Below are 21340 nucleotides of genomic sequence, written 5' to 3'. Positions count from 1 at the left end.
GAGGGCTGGGGGTCAACAGACACCGACGTGGAAAACTTACATTTAAAAGATTTTTTAATTTTTTTTTTATTTACGATTCCCTCGTCATCGCAAACGGTTGTAGGTTAATATATTGAGGTGTATAATTTCAACCTACAATAATAATGCATCAACTACCATTTTATCACAAGGTAAGTATAAAATAAATAATCTTATCTCCACCTATACTTGGTTTAGAAAGTAAGTAGAAGTGGAATTAAGAATAGTAATTATATACTTATTTTGCAATGCTGTCAGAGGTCATTGTAATCGATGTAGTGATATACAACATGTGATGTATTATCCCACCACCTTTCTGGATATCTAATTTGTTTGAAATTTGGGAGCACTGGCATATTCTTTAGGTAATCTGATTACCAGCAACTATGGGTCTGATATGGGTAATTGTTGCTGTGAGGGGCTATCCTCAAACTTGGTATTCGTCTTGGGCCACTCGTATCTCTCCTGAGTTGTCTATTGCTTTGTCCTTAGGTTGCTGATAGATGTTGTATTACTTCGTCTGTATCTTGTCAGTGGGACGATGGGAGATTCTATCTGCATTGATTTTGTCCTTGGTTCTGATCTGGTGTTTCCAGATCTGGTATTTTCTGGCCAGAAAACCCTGAACCTCTCATAGTTGCCTGGCACGGTTTCACCTTTGTGATACCTCTTCGGGCATCCCGTAAGGGAGGCTGTTGTGTGTTCCTGGGAAAGTGACTTCATCTATGTACCCTTGATTCAGTATTTGGCTAAAACTTTTTAAAAAGCGCAAACGCCTCTATAACGAGGCACATAAAAACTTTGGGCGTCATTCACTCTATTTTGATGCACGGCAGCGCAGCAAGCCTTCCTGCTGTGCTGCTGTGTGTCAAAATAAAAGGGCGGTAATGTGCTGTATCTGCGAGATATGCCACAGTACTGTCCTTTTCCCCTGTGCCGGCCCACAAACAGCAGCTTTGCGCCAGCGCATACACCCATGTGTCATGCTGGAAGGGTGCCTGCGTTGCGGGGATGATTGTTTTTGTGGAGGAAGAGACAACTTCCTGCACAAAAATATTCACTGATGGAATGTTCCTCTTTCTCTGCGCGCTGCAAAATGCAGCACGCGTAGAAAGAGGAAAAAACAAGGAGAAATAAAAGTATTTCTCTTCGTTGAGCAACTACTAAGCCTCCTCTGCGGAGGCATAGGATTCTGACGCAATCTCAGCTTTACAAAACATTGTAAATCATGGATGTTGCGGTAGAACACTCACAGCAACACCCATGGAACACAAAGTAATGCATGAAAGGGGCCCATATTTGCAAGGCCATGAAAAGTTACGCAGGGTGACTTTACTTGGCCTTGTGAATATGGGCAAGCCCATTGCGCTGCCGGTGCGTCAAAAAAGTGACGCACTGGCGGCAGAATGGACTTGTAAATGAGACCCTGTACATTTACGACAGTCGGCGACGGTCCATGCTAATGAGTTACCCAACATTCCTATTGCAACTGGCAAACCGGAGTGCTTCAGGTGTATGCCTATGTTTCAAGGAGGATTATTGATCAGTTAGAGAGAGAAAGAGAGAGAAAGAGAGAGTAAGAGAGAGAGAGAGGGAAATAGCCCCCCTGCCACCTGCCTCACCCAGCAGCAGTCCCCATATCTTTGTTGCTAATTTAAGACGAAACATTCATCGCTGCTTGTCTAAAAGCCCAGGTTACGCTTATTAGTTAATGCTTGAATCTATCAGCATCTTTGTTCAGAGGTCTTCGGCTGCAAGCTGGAATAACTGGGGTAGCTTTTTGCAGAGAACCGCCTCACATATTAGGTCTGCTAATAGGGATACCGGGAATATGTTTATGTCTTGAAACAAGCAGAATTAATGTTTAGCTCGCTCAGAGTGGGGAGTAACGAGAGAGATATTGTAGGTCATATGGTTAGAGAGAGTGGTAAAGCAATTAATGGAACAGTGAAAGAAGAATAGGTTAGAGTAGTAGTCTTCAAATTTTATGCTCCCCCCGCCCCCCTATTAAAGCTAATTGGTTAAACCCCTGAGTAACACAGCCTGCTACAGTGTTTAACGATGAATATTAAACACTGCTTTCATGGCATGTCAGAGATCAAGGGGTATTTGCTTCTGGCTAAAGATAAGGATAGCTGAGCAGACTTGATATTCATGCCCCCACCCGCCCTTCAAACATGAAACGTTAAAGCACAGGCAGCAGGGGCAATGCAAGCTTCCCTCACTCTCACTGAACAGACACATCAAAAGGAGGAGCGATTCAAGCTTCAACAACAAAGTACAGGCAGAGAGCAAGCAGCAATGCTGCAAGCTTCCCTTCAAACACAAAACAGGTGCAGCAGAGGAAGCAGCAGTGCAAGCTTCTTTTGGACACAACACAGGTAGAGCAGGTGCAACAGCTAACACAAGCTTACTTCATCACTAGAACAGGTATATATCGAGGCCAACAGAAAGCAGAACCCAGCGCACAGCCTGCGATGGGGCCTTCCTGGCTCTAAGGTATGCATGCGTGTGTGGGGGTATAGGGCTCTGCTGCGGGGCCATATGTCCTCCACAGTGTGCGCTTAAGAGAGGGCAGGAGCAGGGATCTACTTAAAGGTTCCCCTCTCCCAAGAACTATGCAGCCTGGAGGATGGCTGCCAGGGACATCTTAATGATTTTAGCGACCCAGCGCCAAACCTATTTTGGGGGCTCTGTTTGGAACATTGAATTTAGGATCCAATTTTAGCTCTTTCATGACCTCTTTGGCCAGGTTACCCACAGTGCACAGAAAAACTGATCCAAATTATAAATGTGTGTCCAAATGATATTCAAGGATAGTGGCACGGTCAATTTTTGTAACACAGCAGCGGCTCACTAATATTATTGCAAATAATCTATGTGACCCCCTCCCATTTCTCATATGTGAGATGCTATTTTGACCCAAAAGAAACCTTTTTATGAATGTTGCATGAAACATAAACACAACATTTCTCAGCAAAATGTCTGTAATAGACTCCAACACATTACCCACAATAATATTTTTTTAAAGGAAAACTGCATTTAAAACAACGGTTTAACAGATATTCAAGGTCATCAGGTTAAGATTCTGTGCAGAAGAGAGATGGCTCTATCAGGCCCCACCCCCCTCCCCCAGAAAGGCGGGAGCCCCCGGCCAGAGCCCACTTTGCCCATGCCTTAAAACGCCTCTGGTGGCTGCAGAGACCTGCTCTGGCTGCTGAGGACGGGGCTGCTGCAGGGGTCTCTGTCACCTCTCTGGTCTCCCCAGACAGCCCTCTGAGTCATTCTATGTTATGTTATGTTATGTTATCAGTTTGTAAAGCGCAAACAGCTGCCCTCGCTACGGGGCGTCCCGGCGCTGGAACCATAACACAACCAACTGAACAAGGAAAAGGGAGGGACCTAACAGGGGGGGAAGAGATAGGTTTTAATAGTTCTGCGGAAGGCTAGGATGTTGTCCATGCATCGAATATGGAGGGGAAGGGAGTTCCATAATTTGGCCCCCAGTAGTTTGAAAGAGCGTCCTCCGATGCGGCAATACTTCGTGTAGGGCACCGTCGCTAGGTGTTGCCCCATGGACCTGAGGTTCCGTTTGGGAGAATAGGGGGTCAGCAGTGAGCGGAGTAGCTCCGGGCCTTCGTTCCTCATGATTTTAAAGGCGAATATGAGGGCTTTGAACTGGATGCGGGCTTCCATGGGTAACCAATGTAGTCTGTGAATGGTTGCTCTCGCCGAGCATCTTTTTGGGAGACCTACAATGGCCCTTGCCGCCGAATTTTGTATCCGTTGGAGTCTCTTAACTTCAGTTTTGTTAGCTCCTAACAACAAGACATTCGCGTAGTCCAGTCTGGACAGGATGGTAGATTGAACGATGAGTTGTCGAGTTTTGGAGTCAAAATAGCCTAAGATGGGGGTGAGGTTTCTCAGTAGGCCAATGCAGGTTGCGGCAATTTTTTTGTGTGCGACTGGAAGCTAAGCGCAGAGTCTAGCCATACTCCCAGGTTTTTTGCTAGAGTCTTAGGGGGGGGTGCTGGGCCCAGTGATTGGGGCCACCAGAGGTCATTCCAGTTATTACTATTTTTCCCCATTATCAGCACCTCTGTTTTGCCGCCGTTGAGTTGAAGACAATTAGCCGTCATCCATTTAGCAACGGCGGTCAGACCATCTCTGAATCTAGTGGCATCGGGGGAGGGGGCATGGTTGATGCTGATGACCAGCTGTGTGTCGTCGGCGTACGACACCATAGTAAGGCCCCATTTCTTAGCAACCTCCGCCAGGGGTTGCATGTATAGGTTAAACAGGGAGGGACTGAGGGCAGAGCCCTGTGGAACTCCTTGTCCTATGTTTTGGGGTTGGGAGATAAACGGGGGGGCGGATACCCTAAACGATCTGTTGGTTAGGAATGATCTGAACCATTGGAGTGCCGCGCCTGTGATACCTATGTTTCCTAGGCGTTTCAGTAGGATGGCATGGGAGACCGTGTCAAAGGCCGCGCTGAGATCAAGTAGAATCAGCGCGGCACTTTTGCCGGAATCCATAATTTCCCGTAAACTTTCAATGGAAGTTAAGAGCGCGGATTCCGTGCTGTGGCCCGGCCTGAACCCGTGCTGGGAGGGGTCCAGGATGTTGTTTTTTGCCATGTGCTCACTTAGTATTTTGTTAGCGTGGGCTTCCGCCAGTTTCGCGACCCATGGGAGCAGTGAAACGGGCCGGTAGTTCTCCGGTTTAGCTGGGTCTAGGGAGGGTTTTTTTATGATCGGTGTTACCCACGCCTGTTTCCAACAAGTGGGGACCGTGGCCGTGGCAAAAGAAAGATTAAGGAGTGCGGTCAAGGGTGGGAGGAAGAGTTCCAAGGCTTCCAGAAAATGAATAGGCCTCATCGGATCTGTGGGAGCGCCCGATTTCACCTTCCTACAGAGTTTAGAGAGTTCTTCACCGGAGATGGCGGGTATGCATGTGAGATTAGAGCCTCCGTAGATGGTAGTGGGAAGGTTGATGTCTTCTGGGCTATCCTGGGTGAAGGCGATGTAAATTTTTTGCACTTTCTCCGTGAAGAAGGTGGCTAGGTCTTCACATTGTTGCGTGGAGGTGATGTGGGACGCCGGCTTGTTTCCGAGTTGTAGTTTTTGCACGATTTGGAAGATCGTTTTCGTGGGGTTAGGGCTGGCCTTTATCTCAGTGGCGTAGAAGGCAGCACGGGCTACCCGGATTGCCTTGTGATATGTTTTAAGAGTAGTCAAATATGCGTCTTTATCTTCCTGCTTATACTCCTTTCTCCATTGTCGCTCCGTTTTCTTACAGCTTTTCCTCATTATTTTGAGGTTCTCATTGTACCAGGGATTGGAAGGGGTGCTACGCCCTTTGGTCCACTTCGCTGGTATAATGGCGTCCAGTCCCTTGGTAATCCAGTTCTGGAAGGATATATATGATTTCTCAATATCATCTATATCCACCAGATTAGGTCTCCCCAAACTTGCTGCTAGGTCATATTGTTGGAGTTTGTGCCAAGGTCGCTTTAAGTAGGAATTTGGAGGCTTTTTTATGACATAGTGGTTATTAGGGATGGAGAAGGTTACTAGTGAATGGTCCGTCCAGGCCATGGGTGTAGGCTCATCCGCACTGGCTTCCGGAATGTTCGTGAACACAGGGTCCAACAGATGGCCCGCTATGTGTGTTGGGGTCCGGATCAGCTGAGTTAGCTGGAGAGCGGCTAGGTCTGCTGTCAAATTGCTGATCTTAGCATCTGATGAGTTGTCTATATGGAGATTGAGATCTCCTAAGATAGTGAAGTTGGCCGATTCAGTAATCATGGCGTGTGTTACCTCAATGAGCTCTTCCGTGAATTTCGTGGAAGGCCCCGGCGGTCTGTAGATAAACAGGCCTGTAAGTGTGTAATTAGGATTAATGGCAATTTTGAAGCGCGCACATTCACAGTCCGCAATGCTTTCTTTTAGAAAGGAGCAGGTGAAGGAGGATCTGTGGATGGCGGCGATGCCCCCTCCTCTTGAATTTCTATTAATACAGGTCATGGTAAACCCATCCGGTATAGCAAGATTGGGAATACTGGTTAGGTCATCCTTAAGCCAGGTTTCACTCAGAAACATTATGTCTGGGTTCTCATCCATTAATAGCGTTCTTACCTCCGCATGATGTTTGACCAGGGATCTAACATTCAGCTGCATGATGGTAAGTGACGTTTCCTTCCTTTTGTTCTCTTTCTGGCTGATGTGGCGTGGTGCAGGTAAGACCAGATTACAGTTTTTGCAGTGGAGGGCGGTCCGACCAATGCAGCCCTCTAGCTTATCGCATCTCAGGCCAGGGTTGAGTGACCACAGTGTATCACTGTCGTATGCGTGTGACTTTTGGGCAGGGGGTCTGGCGAGAGGCGAGGACTTGGCGAGGACGGGCGAAGACGGGCTTGCCTTTGGCGCGCCTTCGGCGCGCAAACGGCGCGCCCGCTGCGCCCGTCCGCTGCGCGTCCGGTGGATGCACATCTTTAAGGCGGGAGAGGGGGTGAGTGGGCGTGGCCTGCAGGTAGGCGTGGCCTCTGTTCCTCGCCGGTAATGGCGGCGGAACTGTCTGTTTGGGCGGAATCGGTGCAGCGAGGGGGTCGCTGTGAGCGTACTTTTGGCCCAAAAGGAGGTGCCTGAAGGGTGAGTGCGCAGATAAAATACAATAGTTATTGGTGACACAGAGTATAAATTTTTAAAAATTCGTCCTCTCCCGGCTTCCGCCTCAGGAGTTAGTGAAGTTCTGAATAGGTCGAGCTATCAGCAGCGTTATATACACAGGTGAGTGGGCGTGGCCTGCAGGTAGGCGTGGCCTCTGTTCCTCGCCGGTAATGGCGGCGGAACTGTCTGTTTGGGCGGAATCGGTGCAGCGAGGGGGTCGCTGTGAGCGTACTTTTGGCCCAAAAGGAGGTGCCTGAAGGGTGAGTGCGCAGATAAAATACAATAGTTATTGGTGACACAGAGTATGAATTTTTAAAAATTCGTCCTCTCCCGGCTTCCGCCTCAGGAGTTAGTGAAGTTCTGAATAGATCGAGCTATCAGCAGCGTTATATACACAGGTGAGTGGGCGTGGCCTGCAGGTAGGCGTGGCCTCTGTTCCTTGCCGGTAATGGCGGCGGAACTGTCTGTTTGGGCGGAATCGGTGCAGCGAGGGGGTCGCTGTGAGCGTACTTTTGGCCCAAAAGGAGGTGCCTGAAGGGTGAGTGCGCAGATAAAATACAATAGTTATTGGTGACACAGAGTATAAATTTTTAAAAATTCGTCCTCTCCCGGCTTCCGCCTCAGGAGTTAGTGAAGTTCTGAATAGGTCGAGCTATCAGCAGCGTTATATACACAGGTGAGTGGGCGTGGCCTGCAGGTAGGCGTGGCCTCTGTTCCTCGCCGGTAATGGCGGCGGAACTGTCTGTTTGGGCGGAATCGGTGCAGCGAGGGGGTCGCTGTGAGCGTACTTTTGGCCCAAAAGGAGGTGCCTGAAGGGTGAGTGCGCAGATAAAATACAATAGTTATTGGTGACACAGAGTATGAATTTTTAAAAATTCGTCCTCTCCCGGCTTCCGCCTCAGGAGTTAGTGAAGTTCTGAATAGATCGAGCTATCAGCAGCGTTATATACACAGGTGAGTGGGCGTGGCCTGCAGGTAGGCGTGGCCTCTGTTCCTCGCCGGTAATGGCGGCGGAACTGTCTGTTTGGGCGGAATCGGTGCAGCGAGGGGGTCGCTGTGAGCGTACTTTTGGCCCAAAAGGAGGTGCCTGAAGGGTGAGTGCGCAGATAAAATACAATAGTTATTGGTGACACAGAGTATAAATTTTTAAAAATTCGTCCTCTCCCGGCTTCCGCCTCAGGAGTTAGTGAAGTTCTGAATAGGTCGAGCTATCAGCAGCGTTATATACACAGGTGAGTGGGCGTGGCCTGCAGGTAGGCGTGGCCTCTGTTCCTCGCCGGTAATGGCGGCGGAACTGTCTGTTTGGGCGGAATCGGTGCAGCGAGGGGGTCGCTGTGAGCGTACTTTTGGCCCAAAAGGAGGTGCCTGAAGGGTGAGTGCGCAGATAAAATACAATAGTTATTGGTGACACAGAGTATAAATTTTTAAAAATTCGTCCTCTCCCGGCTTCCGCCTCAGGAGTTAGTGAAGTTCTGAATAGGTCGAGCTATCAGCAGCGTTATATACACAGGTGAGTGGGCGTGGCCTGCAGGTAGGCGTGGCCTCTGTTCCTCGCCGGTAATGGCGGCGGAACTGTCTGTTTGGGCGGAATCGGTGCAGCGAGGGGGTCGCTGTGAGCGTACTTTTGGCCCAAAAGGAGGTGCCTGAAGGGTGAGTGCGCAGATAAAATACAATAGTTATTGGTGACACAGAGTATAAATTTTTAAAAATTCGTCCTCTCCCGGCTTCCGCCTCAGGAGTTAGTGAAGTTCTGAATAGGTCGAGCTATCAGCAGCGTTATATACACAGGTGAGTGGGCGTGGCCTGCAGGTAGGCGTGGCCTCTGTTCCTCGCCGGTAATGGCGGCGGAACTGTCTGTTTGGGCGGAATCGGTGCAGCGAGGGGGTCGCTGTGAGCGTACTTTTGGCCCAAAAGGAGGTGCCTGAAGGGTGAGTGCGCAGATAAAATACAATAGTTATTGGTGACACAGAGTATGAATTTTTAAAAATTCGTCCTCTCCCGGCTTCCGCCTCAGGAGTTAGTGAAGTTCTGAATAGATCGAGCTATCAGCAGCGTTATATACACAGGTGAGTGGGCGTGGCCTGCAGGTAGGCGTGGCCTCTGTTCCTCGCCGGTAATGGCGGCGGAACTGTCTGTTTGGGCGGAATCGGTGCAGCGAGGGGGTCGCTGTGAGCGTACTTTTGGCCCAAAAGGAGGTGCCTGAAGGGTGAGTGCGCAGATAAAATACAATAGTTATTGGTGACACAGAGTATAAATTTTTAAAAATTCGTCCTCTCCCGGCTTCCGCCTCAGGAGTTAGTGAAGTTCTGAATAGGTCGAGCTATCAGCAGCGTTATATACACAGGTGAGTGGGCGTGGCCTGCAGGTAGGCGTGGCCTCTGTTCCTCGCCGGTAATGGCGGCGGAACTGTCTGTTTGGGCGGAATCGGTGCAGCGAGGGGGTCGCTGTGAGCGTACTTTTGGCCCAAAAGGAGGTGCCTGAAGGGTGAGTGCGCAGATAAAATACAATAGTTATTGGTGACACAGAGTATAAATTTTTAAAAATTCGTCCTCTCCCGGCTTCCGCCTCAGGAGTTAGTGAAGTTCTGAATAGGTCGAGCTATCAGCAGCGTTATATACACAGGTGAGTGGGCGTGGCCTGCAGGTAGGCGTGGCCTCTGTTCCTCGCCGGTAATGGCGGCGGAACTGTCTGTTTGGGCGGAATCGGTGCAGCGAGGGGGTCGCTGTGAGCGTACTTTTGGCCCAAAAGGAGGTGCCTGAAGGGTGAGTGCGCAGATAAAATACAATAGTTATTGGTGACACAGAGTATAAATTTTTAAAAATTCGTCCTCTCCCGGCTTCCGCCTCAGGAGTTAGTGAAGTTCTGAATAGATCGAGCTATCAGCAGCGTTATATACACAGGTGAGTGGGCGTGGCCTGCAGGTAGGCGTGGCCTCTGTTCCTCGCCGGTAATGGCGGCGGAACTGTCTGTTTGGGCGGAATCGGTGCAGCGAGGGGGTCGCTGTGAGCGTACTTTTGGCCCAAAAGGAGGTGCCTGAAGGGTGAGTGCGCAGATAAAATACAATAGTTATTGGTGACACAGAGTATAAATTTTTAAAAATTCGTCCTCTCCCGGCTTCCGCCTCAGGAGTTAGTGAAGTTCTATAGACTGCTCAGTCCCTTAGAGTTGAATAGGCCCCTAGGAGACTCAGTCTGCACTGTTACCATTAGCCAGCTGCTAAGAGGGTCCTCCGTTTGCCATTGTAGTAGGACATTTCCTATCAGGCACCCTTGGCTGTCTCTCAGGTTACATCACCCTTCTCTCTAAACCCTCACCTGGCCCTCACAAGCCCAAAGACAACCCATGATGTCCATAAACGAACTCTAGGAGACCACAGGCTAGACCTCAGATAACCATAGGCTAGTCCTAAGTCACCATCAGAGATTCTCTGCCAGCCCTAAGGCATAGTCAGTCCTTGGACAGCTCTCAGAAACCAGTAATCCACCATCAAAGCCCTGTGCTGGCTCCCAGCCTTCACTGGACCTCAACCAGTGACCCTGAGGGACTGCAACCCTACCCTGCCTGCCAGCAAAGCCCTTCAGACAACTACAAGCTCTTAGAGTTCATCACACATCCATGAAATGCACTACAACTAGCCATCCAAACTTCTCTTCTGACCTTGAGATAACCTCAAAGCAACTCTACTGTCTCTCAGACTTAACTTTGAGCTCTGAAACCCTTTTAGCTTCTCTTCTGATGCCCTAAAAACCCTATAACAAAAAAAGGCTACCCATACGTATTCTCTGCGTGGCTTTGTGTTGTATGACTATCTCTGTGTTCCATTTCTCATCAGCAATTTCCTCATTGTACCTACGGACGTAATTCACTCAACTGGAAAATCTTTTTGCACCAAGTTAAATGGTGTGCTTTGCGTCAAGCCACTATTTTCGTCCATTACGATAAAAATAAAATTGTAAAAGAAAGAGCAACACTGAAAAAATGAAAACAAAGCAAGGAAAGCGAGAAAGATGAAAATAAAGCATGGAAAAGAAGAAACATGGAAAGTCACTGGAAAGGCAAGAAAAATCATACAATTTCTAAAAAGTGTAATAAGAAAAAAGAACGAAGTAAAGTAAGAACCAATAAAATAGAATCAGGACAACAAGGGAAATTAAAGAAAGCAAGAGGGAAGAGAAGTATAAGAAAAAGAGGCAGGAAGAAGGAGAAAGCAAAAGGAAGGAGGGAGGCAAACAAAAAAAGAGAGGAAGAAAACATATAGAGGAAAACTGCGAGACAGAGTTAGACTGTGCAAGAGTTGAACACAAAAGAGAAAGCAATCAAAAGAATCGAACGAATAAATATGTTAAAGAGAGAATTGTGAAAAGAAAAAGAATAAAAAGTGAAGAGAAGAAAGAGAGGAGAAAGAAACAGAAATTAAAAAAACTGAAGAAAGAGAAAGGGCAGAAGTGGAGCCAACGAGATTGCATGAAGAGAATGGAGAACAACAGGGGCAAACGAAAAGGAGAGGAAAAAAAAAGAAAATCAAAGTAATAACGCAAACCATTCAGCAAGAAGGTAAGGAAGGCGACTGGGAGCAATTAAAATCGAGCTGAAAGCGGAGCTGTGAGCAGCAGCTTGTGCTGCAGACAGGATGACACCTCGTGGGGAGAAAAGGACTCTGGAAACACCAGCAACAGTCAGCAAAATGTTAATGCGCGCTGTGCCCATTTCTGTCACTACCAGAGAGTGGAGGGTAATTAAAAAGATAAAGAAGCGCATGGGAGGGGCCGGTGGGGGTGGGGGAGGGGTGAGCCGAGCCGTGTGGCACAGAGCGCCTCATGGGTGAACTGTGGGGGACAGGGAAGCTGTGTCCTCATATAATTTGAAGTGGAAACTGAAGCTTCAGCAATGGCAGACTGAACTCGTTTCTATGAAGCCATGCTGCTCATGGCTGAATCTCTTTAAAACTCTATAACCTGAGGAGTAAACTGTGTGGGGGTTGCAAGACCTCTTTGTTTTATACATGTTTTAATTATGGTAATTAAGGTGTTGAGCCTCTCCTAAAATCGGTCTCTAAAGTGATTGATCAGCCTAAAAAGTACTTTGTCTACAATAACATTTTTACTTCTTATTGGACATGCAAATTCAATTTACAAAAATGATTAAATCTAATTATTCATAACTGCACAATCCTCTGAGTGGATTAGCAACATGCAAATGTAATAAAACCTGCAATCACTTATGAGATATATCACCACTTTTGCAAAATGTGCACATTATTCCATTTACATTTGTTTTGCATTTCTCCACAAGCGTGACACTAGATCGTGGGAGGTCAATTCCAATCTCCGAAAAGTTTGGCCTATTAACTCAAAGATCATTTATTCTCCAAACTGGTCCTCATGGACCATTTCCATACTCCAGTCGTCCAAATGAGAAGATGATTACACTCTGGAATTAAAAAACTTCTTTATTAATTCATCTTGTAATTCCATTAAAATCTCTTGATCAAAATATTCACGATGACCCAGCCAACGTGGTTTGTCTTTGCCTCAGGTCTTCATCAGGGCCTGTAATATAAAAATACATACATACACATAACTATAAAATGAGTCAATGTATTTACAGTAAAACTATTAAAATGCATTTTCTATTGTACAAACGTGATACTTTTGGTATGCCCTAAAAATAATTTGTCATATGAACATAGCCCCTCAATTCAATTCCACATGAACATCAAACTTAGTGCAAAATTCCAACTCTCTCAATATCATTCGACCTTTTCGTTAGTATCAAATTTTCAATGATACATATCCAGATTACAAACTCATCAAATATTTTGCCAGTAGATCTTACTTACAATAATCATTCTTGAACTTTTCCAAATCCACTAAGTTTCCACAACTCATATAATACGCATTCATATTTATACGTTTGGTAGAAGGAAAACCAACCATTACCGTAGTGGAAACGAGCCCACAAACTATTTAATGAATCCATCTATTGGAACAACCAATATTACCTTCATGTAGAATCTCAAAACATCTCATGTTTACACATTTTTTACATGAATGGACTTGTTCCATACACTCTCGATAGTTACCTAATTTCCGTGCATAACCACAGTTGTGAAATTGTCTAAGGGTCTGCTCAGTCTTAAAAAAACTAATTCAACAACCGCGTCATGTTTCAAATCATCCCAAACCCTACATTAGACAAACTTGCCAATGCAATCAAACGTGTTTATTCACAAGTGATATCCCAAACCCAACATATTCCAGGCTTTGTCGATTGAACTGTCTTGTTTATAAATTATACTATACATTCACTCCACACTCTGTGGTTTCTTATATTTGTTGTGAGCACCACCTTACTGGACATTCCCTTTTTCCTTTCTTTTTCCTCTCTACTGTGTTTACAAATGAGGTTAAACATTCCCAGTAAACTTCCCACTTCCTTAAAATTAATTCCTGGCAATACATCATCATCGGCCACATACCACCCCATATCTACATCATTACCATGCTGACAAAAAAAACTGCACTTGCCCTTTTGGTCACTACTAGTGCCCGCATTACCTCAGGTGGCAAATTCTGGCCATGATCACTTATTGCCACATTTCAAGGGCCCCATTCTATAATCATTCCCCTTCGCTGTAACCTTCCCATTGCCAAAATGTCTCAAACACTCCATGCTCCAAAATATCTCGGACACTATGGGGCTCATTAGGATGTCGGTGGGACCGACATCTGAAGCAGCGGTCAGACCACTGGATTACAATGCAGTTAGTCCGACAGCATGGGTGAGGGATCGATCGCTGCGGTTGGAATGTAATCCCTATAAAGAGGGCGGTGCCTGCTCAGGCACCGCCGTTGGGATTACAATGGCCCTTTCTGACCACCTTTCAATGACGGTCTGACCGCCACTGAAAGGCTGTCGGAATCGGACTTTAGGGACCCCTAGCAGGGCCCCCATCCCTCCGCGGGCTCATCTATGAGGCCGAGGGGACACCACAGTTGCCCCCACAAACATCCATGCCCCATGTTGCAGGCACTGTAAGGCGCTTGCTACAGGATGCAGGGATGTTTAAAAACATGCCTTTTGTACATAGGGGCTTATTCTGCGGCCCTTTTCCGGTTTGCAGCACAAGCCTCAATGCCAAAAGGCAAGCGGTCGGATCCTAATTAGGCGGTCGTAACTGCTGACTACCTGTCGGCCAGTGCCTTTAACGCAACAATGTAATTAGGACCTACATGCCCATCCTGCAATCTCTCATCTTCACCATGCCTTCCTCTTTCCAGGATATTTCAAACACTATGTGGGACACAATTTTACAAGTCGACTTAATCCTACTCAGGTCAGGTTTATCAAGACCTGAAATGATCTGCAATTGCCAAAAGCCTAATACTATTTGGACCAGCTCTTCAAAAAAGGCAGAATGAATCTTATGGGTAACAATCTGATCGCGTTTGAACCACATGTTGGTTAAACTTCAGGTTTGGAGAAGGGGTGCTATGGTCAATTACAGTCAAACCTCCTCACACCGGGGTTTAGTAACAGAAGCCACGGCCCGGGGGGCAAACGTTCGTGTGAAGTCGATCTGAGCCAAAAGAGTAATGGAAGGCCGGAGATTCTAATTAATGATAATGTTACTGCAGGCTAGCTTGACTAAAGAAAACAATCGATTTTAGGAGAGGCTCAACGCCTCAATAACTCCAATTAAATAATTAACAAAAAGCAAAGCAGTCTTAGAGCCCCCATAGAATTTGCTCCTTGAGTTACACCTCTTCAAAGGGACACTTGCAAATTGCAGCATGGCTTCAGGCATGCCTGTCTGTCACTGTGTTTGATCTTCAGTGTCTGTGGAAAGATTCCAAACAGAAAAGCACAACTTAACACCTTATTGTATCAATTTGATTTAAGAAGTGATAAGTGTATTTACTGAACTCCATATACCATCTGTTGGACTTTTTGCAGGGTTATCCGAAAACTTTCTGCTTCTTCCTCCTATTTTTTCCTGACCTGTTGTTGGTTTTAGGACTCTGGGCACTTTACCACTGCTGATCAGTGCTAAAGTGCATGTGCTCTCTGTGTAATTTGTTATTATGATTTGTTCTCCCAGATTTGCATATTTGATTTACTGGTCAGTCCCTAGTAAAGTGCACTGAGTGTGCCGGGTCTAGTAAATCAAATACTACTAGCGGGCCTGTAGCACTGATTGTGCCACCCACATGAGTAGTTCTGAAACGGTAACTCAGACCTGCCACTGCAGTGTCTGTGTGCAGTTGTTAACTGCCATGTCGACTTTGCAAGTGTACCCACTTGCCAGGCCCTAACCTTCCCTTTTCTTACATGTGAGTCAACCACTAATGTAGGCCCAAGGTCCCCCTGTGGGCAGGGTGCAGTGTATGTGAAAGGTAAGACATGAACTGGTGTGTGTGACATGCCCTGATAGTGAAATACAACAAATTTCATTTTTCACTATTGAAAGGCTATCTTGCCCCATAGGACAGAATGGGGAATGCTTTGTAACATTTTACAAGCATATCGTCATGTAGGGATAAGAAAGAAAAATAAAGTTTAGGCTCTCTGAACTCATAATTTAATAACGCATCTTTTACTAAAGATGTTTTTTAAATTGTGTGTTTGAAAATGCCACTTTTAGAAAGCAGGAATTTTCTTGGTTAACCATTCTGTGTGCCTCTGTGTATTGACTGTCTGTTTTCGGAGTGACAGGGGCTGGGGCGGTGCATTCTCTCAGACAGCCACCGGGGGGGGGGGGGGGTTAATGTGTGTCTTGCCTTTCCTGAATGAGTCAGGGCTGGGATGAATAGACCTGGGCTGTATTCAGAGTAGGGGAGGAGTTCTCACTAGTACCTGAATAGGCCTGGTCTGCATGTAGAGTGGTGGGAGGAGATTTCCCTTGCACCTGAATAGGGCCTGTCTGCCTTACACAATGCTGTCTCCACATCCTGCCGGGCAGCTGCACAAGAGAGGACAGAACTGGTTTGGACTGGGCTCAGAGACCCTTGCACAAAGAGAACAAAGACATTTTGGGTATTAGTATTAGACCTAAAACCCCTGAACTTTATACTACTTCTGGAATCAAGAGGAACCTTTGCTGAGGAGAAGAGCTGGAGAAACTTAGGAGAAGTACTGCCCTTGCTGTGTGTCTGGGGTTGGCCTGCAGTTGCCGTTTCTGCCAAAGAAAGGAAAAGGAGTTTGCTGTGTGCTGTGTCCCCTGCTTAAGGAAAGTCTCCAAGGGCTTGAGTAGAGCTTGCCTCCTGTTTTGAAGTATCTGGAACACAAAGACTTCACCCCCAGCTCCCCTGAACTTCCTTGCTGGGAGTTCTGACCTGCCAGGAGTGACTTTGACTGTGTGGGGCCTCTGGAGGTAGTTTCTGCTGCTGGAAGCTGGAAAGCAATGCAACAAACAAGGAAGTCGACGCATCACTCTTCTGGCGACAGTTTTCCGACACAACGCCATGGTGCGAGAAGAATCTCCCTGCACTGCCACGACGCTGCTGAAACCGACGCAGCGCCTATCGCCGTTGCAAGAATCGACGCATCGAGGTAACGTGCCTGATATGTCGACGCAGCGACGCTTGCCGCCGCCGCATGTTTCGCCGACGCATCCCGGATTTCCACGCATCGTCCCTGTGCCACAAGTTTTCCCCGACGCATCACCCACAGATAGGAGTCGTCTCAGAACCGACGCCTTGCTTCTCCCTACAGACCGGACCCAACGCATCGCTCCCTTGTGTACAGCGGAACTGTCGCATCGCATCCACGAAGGTCTCAGGAACAATGCAACTCTTTGTTTTTTGACGCTTCTCATTGCTGCAGCTGTTTGGCTTGGTGAACTTTGTCACAACAACAGGTACTTTGCAAGAAATCACGCATCCATAGTTTTCTATCTTTCTCAGTTGCTACAACCTTTTTGAAGTCATTTTTCTTAATACTTGTATGTTGGACTTTTGGTCTTGTTAAGTTTAGATAAAGATACTTTATTTTCTAAACCAGTGTGGTGTCCATTTGTGGTGTTATCGCTGTGGTACTATGAGTGTTGGTACAAATACTTTACACATTGCCTTTGGGATAATCCTGTCTGCTCGTGCCAAGCTACCAAGGGGGTGATCAGAGGTTTTGTAAAGTGTGTATCCCCCTTACCCTGACTAGAAGCAAGGGTCCCTATTTGGACAAAGGTACCTACCTCTGCCAACTAGAGACCCCCATTTCTAACACCATCGCTAACTGAATAGCAATAATTAACTAAAAACTAAGGAGTCGATTACGATGTCGTCAGGGAAGGCTCCGAATGGCATTCGATTCTGTTGAATCTGATTTGGAGCCCGCCATTCTGACCGACTCTGACACCTTCCCAAAGAGCGATTATGACGGTTGGGAAGTGTTCGAACTATCCGACTCGGTTCCGAAAGGCATTGGGAATAACTGAGTCGGTCAGAGCCTAATTGTAGCGGTCTACAGAGCGCGTGTCCAGCCGAGCGATTAGGATGTCAGATTCAGACAGCCTTTTCGAATCGTTTCTTCCAAAATTAATTGGCTGCCGGAATCTGACTTTGGGGGTTCGTGGCAGGCCACCCTTCATACAGGGCCCTCTGAATCTGGTCTGTGGGGGTACCCATGAAACCCCCCTTTCAGGCCATGCACAGTGCAGCAGGCACCATGGTATGTCCGCCACAGGGTGCACGGTTTTCCCCAAACACACCTTCCTGCAATGGGAGCCTGTGTATTTGGTAGGAACACATGCTCCCATTGAGTTCAATGGGAGTCCGACCAAATCGTATCCGGAAGCATCCAGATGCATTAAAATTGCTTGGTTGAACTCCCCAGATCCGAGTTGTTTGGAAAGCATTCCGGAACCGATTTGGTTGTAATGCTTTCCTGACTGCAGCGTAATCGACCGTTTCATCTTTTAAAAAAAAAAAGATTACTTTCAGTAAATGCCACTCAATTCAGTGTTTAGATGTGGAAGAGCCAACAAAAATAACATGGAGAGCCGAGCTAGAGCCACTCCAAGGGTCTGGCTTAGCTCTAGGAGCCAAGCCTTGAAAATATTTGGCATGTAAATCCAACAGCATTTCCTATAGAACATAATATAGTCTCTTCCACATTCAAGAAAAGTGCATTTTTTTTAAACGTAGAACATTTTCACACTTGTTCAACAGATTACATTACTGCATTGAGAGGAATTTATAAAAAGTGATTGTTTTTAATCATAAAGTTAGAAACATTCATACCCCCAGCCCCTGCCTTGAAGACAATGTCACTAGTAAAATAAGAGCCAGTTGTCATGTATACCCTATATGTGGCCTGGTTTATTATGCATGGAGCAACATTATAGTCTATTATATCAAATACAAGAGGTTTTTGTACAGTGCAACTTATGTATTTGAAGGTGCACTAACGTGATAATGAGGGCAAAAGTGGCTTGATAAAGCAAAATATTTGTCTAGGATCACACAATTTGGTCAAGTGGGGATGCCGTAATTTAACACAAGTTTTCTAATTTCACATTGTGCAATTCAGCCACTAGATCGCAGTTTCTATTTGTCTCCTTTTTTTACATAAAAGGCCACTCATTTGTTGGGTTTGCGTGGCATGCAGAAATCACATGAAAGCTTGGCTCATTTTTTGGCGTGTGGGTCCAAGAGGACTTTGAGCTGAGCCAGAGCCAGGCATCTTGCTCGAGCCTGGCTCAAGCTTTTCTAAGCTCGTCTAGGTCTATCTGTGATATAATTGTATGTACTTGATTGAAACACTGAAACATTATGAAAAATTCATTTTTTTCATTCTAAAGTCTTTATCATATTTGTTCATGATATTTATTGTCTAATTTACATCTTTTGGTGACTTAGCTCATAAGTTGACTCTTAGAGCCAAGCTAGACCCCTGGATCAACTCTCCCAAGACAGTGCCCCCCCCCCCCCCCCCCCCCCCAGAAATGTATGGTTTTCGGCACCTTTACTCAGTCTCTTGGGGATGGGGATTTATTCGTGTTGGATGAAGTTAACCCGAGAGTACTAGATGGGACATTGTGGAGAAGCAGGATAAGAGAAGGAGAGGCACAGCATGCATGGGCTCTCACACTGAAAGCACATGCAGAATATGCTCTTCAGCTCACCCTTTAAAGATACCTTTCATGGATTGCTGCAATTAATTATGAATGGAACAGGCCTTTTTAAGTCTGCTGCATACACCTTTAGCTGTTTGAATACCTCGTGTAATCATTTAATCAAAAAAGTACTGTAAAAATAAGCACAGAGAAGGGGAGGCATTTGGGTCAACCCTTTTAACTCTGTAGCTTTCATGGGCTTTCCATGTTTTGAATGAGCTGTCCATCAAGGTCTTTGCATTTTGCGGACGGCTACATAGTCCTATATGATTTCCTAGTTTGTTTTAGCGATGGGGCAACAAGTAGTTCTTAATTAGACTTTAGATGCAACATGATATATTTTGTTATGCTTATAATGCAAGCCAGTTTGGGTCCTGTTTACTTTGCTTGTCCAACTTTATCGCTATGATGTTCAGCAGTTTTGTATAGGAAATGGGTATTATTTGGATGTCTTGGCCTGCCATAAAGACAGTGTCATTCAATACTTACCCTTGAGGATTAATTTGTTTTACATTGATGTTGTTATAACATGTTACAATTACCGTTTTTGTTTGTTCCCGAATATGTGCAGCCATAGACTTTCGTAAAGATGAAACAAAAATGGCAACCATTTGTGTGAATTCCACTGTTATTGCCATTTCACAAAGTAAAGACCTGTGTACCTGAGCTTTTTAAAAAAAAAATGCAGTGTGGCTTTTGGTTGCACTATAGTATATACAGACCGGAAAAACATTGTGGTATATAAATATAATTGTCAAAATATCGACAATCAATGTAATGAGTTTACATACATATAATGGAAAGTGTAATAATTTAGAGTACTTAAATAGCGTAGTCCAAAATATCAACATTTACTGGTAAGTATATGTATTTAATTGGAATTAGCATAATTATACTTCAAAATAAAACTTAAATTATATATTTTTTAAAGAATGAATTTAAAATATAACTTTAAAAACACTTTGGGGTATATTCACAATAACGTCTGCTAAACATCACCAAAAAATGTTAACGCAACTTTACACATCGCAGCCTATCGCGGGAAAATAACCCTGTGTCAACGTTGAATTCACAACACGGCCGTACCATGCGATAGTCAGCCCAAAACGCGGACAATGTCCATGCTACAAGCACCTTGACGGAGATAAAAACACAAACCCCAACGCTAAAAAACCTGCGATGGGCCAATGCGCAATGAGGAAATCAGCGATAAGCAGCACCAGACCTGCAACACACACCTGGCAGGTGGGAAAAATCACCCTAAAAGTAGAAAAAAACACCCAAACACAAACTGACCAACACCCAAGCACCATGGAGGCAGCCGGTGAAGGCGCAGAGAACGAGTGCAACCCCACAAGCACCCCGGACGACCAGCCCGGGACCTCGGGAACAGGGAAGGGCAAGGACAAGAAGAAGAGGAAGACGAAGTTCAGTCCGCAGGCGAACAGGATCATAGTCACGGAGGTGATGGAACACCATCAACAACTGTTCGTCACCTCCAACATGTCATTGGGCACCAAAACTGGAATATAGCGGGACATCGTGGACAAATCGTGGACAAGGTAAATGCCGTCGGAGAGCACAAAAGGACAATGGACGAGGTCAAGAGGCGATGGAATGACATCAAGCGAAAGATCAAGGAACAACTCGCAGCCAACCAGAAGGCAGCAATGCAGACTGAAGGTGGGGGCCCAGCGTCACAACTCGTGCTGGATGACATGGAGGAGCTGGTGTCGACAGTCATCAGTGTGGATACAGTGTCCGGAGTTGGGGGACCGGACACTGCTCGATAGGACAAAACACAACCGCAACACAGTGAGTGACCACCAGCTACTGGGGGGACGGGTGGAGATGGCCACGATGGCACACATGCAAAATCAAGCAGAGCACAGTGCACACCCTCAATGACTCTATGTCATCACCCAGATCTATAGACTGTCACAATTTACAATGCCATGCTGTCTGAATGTCAACATGCCCCATGCGGCTACATACATGTGGACACATTGCAATACACCATCTCCCCTTCGCATTGCAGGGCCACCGTCAACACCCCCTGCAGAGCAGTCCCAGCCACTCTTCACTGATGACGAGGAGGACAACCCCAGCATCGGCACACAAGCCTTCCTAGACATCATCCGCGACTCACCTCCAGGATCAGGGCTGCCCAGCTGCATCAAGGAGACAGCACCCATCACCCAAACCACCCAGCAGGAGGCACCCATGGCCCAGGCAGTCTCCCAAGACCCCCAAGAACAACACACGGCCTTCCAACGCCGTGTGCTGGAGGGCCAGAGGGAGATGGCTGAGCAGGTGCCGGTGGGGTTCGACCTCATGGCTACCAAACTAGACGCCATCCATGGGTGTCTAGGCCCACTCCATGGTCTCCAACAAGCCCTGACTGACATCGCTGGAGTCATGACATGGAGAGAAGAACACCTGTACACTCAGATGGGCTCCAGCGATACCAGCCGTGAGCTGGCACACATGCGGAGGCTCATGAAGGACATGGTGCGGATGGAGGCGGAAAGGATGG

Source organism: Triturus cristatus, chromosome 4_2 (assembly GCF_964204655.1).
Source record: "Triturus cristatus chromosome 4_2, aTriCri1.1, whole genome shotgun sequence".
Taxonomy (NCBI): Eukaryota; Metazoa; Chordata; class Amphibia; order Caudata; family Salamandridae; genus Triturus; species Triturus cristatus.
The sequence above is the reverse complement of the archived record's forward strand: the minus strand, read 5'-3'. Positions refer to the sequence as shown.